Source organism: Notolepis coatsorum, assembly GCF_963971535.1.
Source record: "Notolepis coatsorum genome assembly, contig: SCAFFOLD_2187, whole genome shotgun sequence".
Classification (NCBI taxonomy): Eukaryota; Metazoa; Chordata; class Actinopteri; order Aulopiformes; family Paralepididae; genus Notolepis; species Notolepis coatsorum.
Window position 1 is genome coordinate 5,001 of NW_028170762.1, and position 7,368 is coordinate 12,368.

Genomic DNA, 7,368 nt, shown 5'->3' on the forward strand with positions numbered 1-7,368 from the left:
CTACTTATTCATACTGTACCTGCTCAGGTAGAGAGGAGAAGATATCTCTACTTATTCATACTGTACCTGCTCAGATAGAGAGGAGAAGATATCTCTACTTATTCATACTGTACCTGCTCAGGTAGACAGAGAAGATATCTCTACTTATTCATACTGTACCTGCTCAGGTAGAGAGGAGAAGATATCTCTACTTATTCATACTGTACCTGCTCAGGTAGACAGGAGAAGATATCTCTACTTATTCATACTGTACCTGCTCAGGTAGACAGAGAAGATATCTCTACTTATTCATACTGTACCTGCTCAGGTAGACAGAGAAGATATCTCTACTTATTCATACTGTACCTGCTCAGGTAGAGAGGAGAAGATATCTCTACTTATTCATACTGTACCTGCTCAGGTAGACAGAGAAGATATCTCTACTTATTCATACTGTACCTGCTCAGGTAGAGAGGAGAAGATATCTCTACTTATTCATACTGTACCTGCTCAGGTAGAGAGGAGAAGATATCTCTACTTATTCATACTGTACCTGCTCAGGTAGACAGAGAAGATATCTCTACTTATTCATACTGTACCTGCTCAGGTAGACAGAGAAGATATCTCTACTTATTCATACTGTACCTGCTCAGGTAGAGAGGAGAAGATATCTCTACTTATTCATACTGTACCTGCTCAGGTAGACAGGAGAAGATATCTCTACTTATTCATACTGTACCTGCTCAGGTAGAGAGGAGAAGATATCTCTACTTATTCATACTGTACCTGCTCAGATAGACAGGAGAAGATATCTCTACTTATTCATACTGTACTTGCTCAGGTAGACAGGAGAAGATATCTCTACTTATTCATACTGTACCTGCTCAGGTAGAGAGGAGAAGATATCTCTACTTATTCATACTGTACCTGCTCAGGTAGACAAGAGAAGATATCTCTACTTATTCATACTGTACCTGCTCAGATAGAGAGGAGAAGATATCTCTACTTATTCATACTGTACCTGCTCAGGTAGACAGGAGAAGATATCTCTACTTATTCATACTGTACCTGCTCAGGTAGAGAGGAGAAGATATCTCTACTTATTCATACTGTACCTGCTCAGGTAGACAAGAGAAGATATCTCTACTTATTCATACTGTACCTGCTCAGGTAGACAGGAGAAGATATCTCTACTTATTCATACTGTACCTGCTCAGGTAGACAGGAGAAGATATCTCTACTTATTCATACTGTACCTGCTCAGATAGAGAGGAGAAGATATCTCTACTTATTCATACTGTACCTGCTCAGGTAGAGAGGAGAAGATATCTCTACTTATTCATACTGTACCTGCTCAGGTAGACAGAGAAGATATCTCTACTTATTCATACTGTACCTGCTCAGGTAGACAGGAGAAGATATCTCTACTTATTCATACTGTACCTGCTCAGGTAGACAGGAGAAGATATCTCTACTTATTCATACTGTACCTGCTCAGGTGGACAGGAGAAGATATCTCTACTTATTCATACTGTACCTGCTCAGGTAGACAGGAGAAGATATCTCTACTTATTCATACTGTACCTGCTCAGGTAGAGAGGAGAAGATATCTCTACTTATTCATACTGTACCTGCTCAGGTAGAGAGGAGAAGATATCTCTACTTATTCATACTGTACCTGCTCAGGTAGAGAGGAGAAGATATCTCTACTTATTCATACTGTACCTACTCAGGTAGACAGGGACGTGCACAGGACTTTAGAGGGGCAGGTGCTCAAAGGCTGAAAAGGGCACTGGGGTGTGTTTTAACCGAGCGCGCGTAGCACACAAGCCAGATTTTTAAGGGCCCTTTTCGGGCGGGGGGGCCCCCTTTTTATGCTTTTTGGGGGGTTTTGGTGATCAAATATTGAATATTGAACTATAATAATCAGTGCAGGAGCTCACTTATCCTTGAAAGACTTTTATCACCAAGAAGTGCTGTATATTCTGTATTGTTTAATATAAATGCATTTTTTATTCCAATCCTGATTTGTATTTGAGATTCCCAAATCCCATCGGACTTGACTTCTTCGTGTCCCTCAGTGAGTGTAATACCAGCATTCAACTGTATGCGCCACATCGGTTTCTATCATCATCATCATCATCATCATCACCACCCACGCTATGCATAAAATATATAGGTCCGCGGAGAGGCACGCTGAGGAGGCCGTGCAAACTGCAATGGAATATGGGGCATCTCTCTCTCTTTACCTAATATTTTGATTCTATCCTGACATTTTCAGTTGGAAGGGCAGTCTATATGCGTAACGAATGTATTTAAAAAAAATTCAAAAAGGGCACTTTTTTATGAGGCTCAAAAAGGCAGGTGCTCAAGCACCCCTTGGGCTCTATGTGTGCACGTGCCTGCAGGTAGACAAGAGAAGACCCCTCTACTTATTCGTACTGTACCTGCTCAGGTAGACGGAGAAGATATCTCTACTTATTCATACTGTACCTGCTCAGGTAGACAGAGAACATGTCCTGCTCCACCAGACCCTGCCTCATCATGTTGTCGAAGACGGGCGTGGCCCCGGAGGCGGCCAGGCGAGGGTAGGCCAGGCCCAGGATGCCGTCAGCGGTCATGTACTGCATGAAGGGAGCTTCCGTCGTACTCATCCCAAAGATCTGCTTGGTCACAGCGAGTCCGCCCACCTGATGACACCCACCGGAACGCAAAAAGACGACACGGTATAGTGATTTGTAAATTAATGAATGAATTATTTTATTTCGAATGTTTTTACAAATAAATAAACAAACGAGCAAGCAACCCCGGATTAAAAAAAATTAAACAAATTCAAAAAAGTTAGTTTTAAAAATATAACAAATAAATAGATAAAAAATAAACAATCAAAAATCAACAAAAATCGATCCAGAAAAGAACAAAAAAAGTTAAAGTTTGCAAGATAAAACAAACAAACAAACAAACAAACAAAAAATCAACAATCAACAAACGTTCCTGAAAAGAACATAAGCCAACATAGGAAAAATCTAAAATTCATCTGCAATACCAGAGTTTCATGGTAGAGAAAAAAAAGAAAAGAAAAAAAGATTGTAGGTTAAATTTTACTATAAGATTCTAGAACCCTGTTTTTAAACATCTTTTTAAACTTAAAAATACTCCTGCTGTTTTTTATTTCATCCGGTATATTGTTCCAGAGTTTCACTCCTTTAACCGACACAGACATACTTTTAAGTGTGGCTCGAGCTCTAGGCTGTTTTAAATTGAGTGTTCTTCTTAAATTATACGTCACCTCTCGTTCTTTAAACAACATTTTTAAGTTACATGGCAGTTGATGACTTCTTGCTTTAAAAACTATCTCTGCTGTTTTAAGGTTAACTAAGACCTAAGAATGAATGAGGAAGATCACAAAGTCTTGGGATTTTGATACAAAAGTCTCAACTGGAAATCTCAGTAGAGCGAGGTCCTTGCGTGGAATGTTTGTGTAGTTGTCTCTCTTCCAAAATGGCTGCTTGTGACCACTGATAACCGATTTTGAAAGAAAATGCCTACTTTTTAAACACGGGTGAATAATTTCGCCCACGATGGGTACAATAAAGTACATTTTAGGATAACCTAAACGAACGGCCAAGTCAAATGATTGGAACGGGTGAGCTGTCCATCAATCCCTCTAGTGACATGCACGATTGTTATGTGCATAACAGTTGCACACATAGCTGCCTGTTAGCTACCTAGCGGGGCGTGGCTTTGGAGGCATCCTGGCACATTCTGATTGGGAAGGGCGAATTCGGTTGAGGGATTTGAAAATATTTCAAAATTCTGCCCAAAATCAACAGCCGCCTATTGGTCCTTTAACATGAGAAGTTCACCTATCTCAACCCCCCCCCCCCTTTTCTTGATCCTTGTGATTGGTCGAGAAAAGAGGGCGGGGGTTTTGAGACCGGTTGCCGTGGTTCCTCACCGTCACCGTGTCGTAACCCAGGAGGCCGGTCATGCTGCCGGTACCGTAGGAGATTCTGAGGTAGTGGCCATCGTTCACATAGGTGCTGCTGACGCCGGGGTTGAATTTATCGTGGTTTCCTGGGAGCAGAAGGGGAAAGGGTTAACACCTTCCCTGCCATGACTTATATCCATCAATATAGCCAGTCTGCCACCACTCTAAGCCTATGGAGATGTTCGCCTTCTTTGCAGGGCTATAACTTTCTAAATTGTATTGCTAAATTGACATTACTATGGCCCATTCAACATCGATTATCTATCGTTCAGGATGTGGGAACGTTATACTTTTTCATTCAAACATTCATACAAAAATACCTTCTAGAATATAAGTATCTTTTTATCGTTTTCTGCCGTAATTCCTAGGACGTGAGTTATAGGCCTAAACACATATATAGATTATCGATTGCCGTTTATTCCCGATACACGCTATATTAAAAAATTCAACTGTGTATGATGACGTTATGCGTCATCATGCGCGGAGGAAAGGGGGGGGGGGGGTCGTTTATAATTCCGTGATCGTCAGTAAATGCTTTATGTAGTATGGGTGATATATTGATCAGATCGGTTTGCGGTGAAATGAATAGACAATTGGGCTGAAAATGACGTTAGCGCCCTCTTACCATTCGCCGACGAGACTGGAGGAAAAAGATCCCACTTATTTGACGTCGATCTCCTAGATCCATTTCCGGTTTGTATGGCGCAATAAACGCCCAAATCATATAGATTATTGAGTTATGGCAGCGATCCATATGCACGCCAGTGTATGTCTGGAGTCCCGCAACAATATGTGACTGCCGGACGGATTTCCCAAATGCACCGATTGCCACTTCCGGTTGTAACTCGCCCGATCATCCACCAGGCGGCGGTATTGAGGCGTTGCAATATTGTGCAGAATCCCACTGTATCACCAGAGGCTGGGTGGCTGAATTATGAATGCCATGGCGAAAAAATGAAATATGATCTCAATATCGCTGTACAGCATGGTTTGGCAGACAACGCATGGCGGGCAATAACGCTGTACAGCGTGAACGGCGGTGGATGTGTTAAGCACTGCGTATCGACTACAGCTCGTCCTGAGGTTAGCGGGTTTTAGTGACTAAACTGTCAGTAAACTGTCAATACTACTACTGACTAATCTCTGATCTCAGACTTTGGTGTGAAAAAGAGAGAGAGAGAGAGATTGTAAATCAATGGAATGGCCTCACAGGGCATGAAAGGGATCTGTGTGTGTGTGTGTGTGTGTGTGTGTGTGCATGTGTGCATGTGTGCATGTGTGCATGTGTGCATGTGTGCGTGTGCGTGTGCGTGTGTGGTGTGTGTGTGTGTGTGTGTGTGTGTGTGTGTGTGTGTGTGTGTGTGTGTGTGTGTGTGTGTGTGTGTGTGTGTGTGTGTGTGTGTGTGTGTGTGTGTGTGTGTGTGTGTGTGTGCTTCACTACACACTGCAGGCTGCGCTGCTGCAGTAGATCGAGGGGATCCACAGGTTGGAAGAGCCAGAGTCAAAGATGACCTTGAAGGACTGAGGAGGGGTTCCAACGGAGATGACCCCAAAGTAGGCCAGCTGGAGGAGGAGGAGGAGGAGGAGGAGGAGGAGGAGGAGGAGGAGAAGAAGAAGAAGAAGAAGAAGAAGAAGAAGAAGAAGAAGAAGAAGAAGAAGAAGAAGAAGAAGAAGAAGAAGAAGAAGAAGAAGAAGAAGAAGAAGAAGAAGAAGAAGAAGAAGAAGAAGAAGAAGAAGAAGAAGAAGAAGAAGAAGAAGAAGAAGAAGAAGAAGAAGAATTTACGTCACATTTATGACAAAGACAGTACTGTTTGTGATACAAAAAGCGTCTAAAAAAGAGAGTATATACATTTGACGTAGAAACTGTACATTGGAGGAGGTTGGGTAGGTGGGGGGTATTATTATTATTAGTACATATTATTACACATGATAATATGTGTAATACATGTTTAAGTAAATACTATGTGCTGCTGAGACCACAATGGAAATAAGTCTGTGACTTTTGTGTTGCTATCCTTGATCATTTTAGGACGCATGACTTGTTGTACTGTATTTCAACAATTGTCAAATAAACGAAACTAAACAAAAAATTAGGGATGTCCGATATTATCGGCCTACCGATATTCTCGGCCGATATTGGCATTAAAATGTAATATCGGAAAATATCGGTATCGGTTTTCCAAAAAAAAATATATATTTTTTTTTTTTTTTTTTTTTACATTTCTATAACCATTATTTACCCAGGCAAGCAAGTAAGAACAAATTCTGATTTTATTTATTGTCAAAAGGTATGCATAATGTTGTGTTAATTCCACAACAAGAGATATGTAATGTTAATTACCTGAAATTATTCAGTTTTTTGGGAGGGGGGGAAACCCTGCATATATCGGTATCGGTTGGTATTGGTTGATATCGGTATCGGAAATTAAGAGTTGGACAATATCGGTATATATCGGTACCGGTAAAAAAGCCAATATCGAACATCCCTAGTAAAAATCCAACTAATCATCCGTCCATCTGTCGGAGTGAGTGGCTGTACTCACGTCGGCGTCGTTGGTCAGGGACTCGGGGGAGACGGAGGAGAACTGCTCGCCGAACTTGGCCATCGGGTTGTGGTGGTAGCTGTCCCTGTATGTCTCCCACAGACCCAGCTCCTCCAGCTTCTCCCTGGCAGACATGCCCTTCTGCAGGGGGACGCTGAGACACGTGGTGACAGGGGGGAGCCATGTTAGCCAATTTGAATTCTAAAACGTCTCATGTTCTTGCAACAACTCCCATCTGTTTAGTGTTGTATCGAGATAATGAGATGAATGAATGTGTTATCACCAGAGAACAGACTTTGTGTTATATTGAGATAACGAAAGAATAAGTCATTATCACGGGAAAACGTCAATAAAAATAATAAATAAAGACGTATCCGTACAATAGAGCTTTTATCCGTCATGCAATCGAATGCCCTCTTAACTACATAAGGGCAAAAAGCTGAACGTTTAAAACCTGACGTTTTAAATCGTGTTTTCCCCCCCCCCCCCTGAAACCATTGGAGATTAGGCGGCGGTGTAAATGTTAGATCCATCAGAAAGAAGCGAGACCTGATGGGTCAGCAGCGACGTGGTCACAGTGACTTACTGGACGAGGCACTGGGACAGCGCCACCACGGCACACAGCACCACGGCCCACTTCATCATCATCTCTGGTCGTCTGCAACGAGGATCAGAAAAACACCGTTCAGTCCATCAGCGACTCAGCCGACACGTGACAGAGAACACCACCCTTCTTGTTGATTAGGGTTCTCAACCGGTCTCGCCTCGGGACCCAACATTTTCCTTAGTCATTAAGTCGCGACCCAAATTTTTGAACCACTATGATTTATTAAATTCTTATTTTTTTTTTGCAGT

At 42.1% G+C, this 7,368-nt stretch overlaps 1 pseudogene across 1 annotated transcript in view; it reads right to left on the bottom strand.

Annotated features, from left to right (window-relative positions):
- Window positions 1–7,155, bottom strand: part of LOC311248445 (pepsin A-like) — a 10,200-nt pseudogene extending 3,045 nt beyond the window's left edge. Inside the window, exons 1-5 of the transcript in view lie at window positions 7,100–7,155; window positions 6,514–6,667; window positions 5,416–5,533; window positions 3,938–4,056; window positions 2,473–2,669 (exon numbers count right to left, since the gene is read on the bottom strand). The product of the transcript in view is annotated as a pepsin A-like (transcript). The remainder of the gene's footprint in view (window positions 1–2,472; window positions 2,670–3,937; window positions 4,057–5,415; window positions 5,534–6,513; window positions 6,668–7,099) is intronic.
- Between the last annotated feature and the right edge of the window lie 213 nt (window positions 7,156–7,368).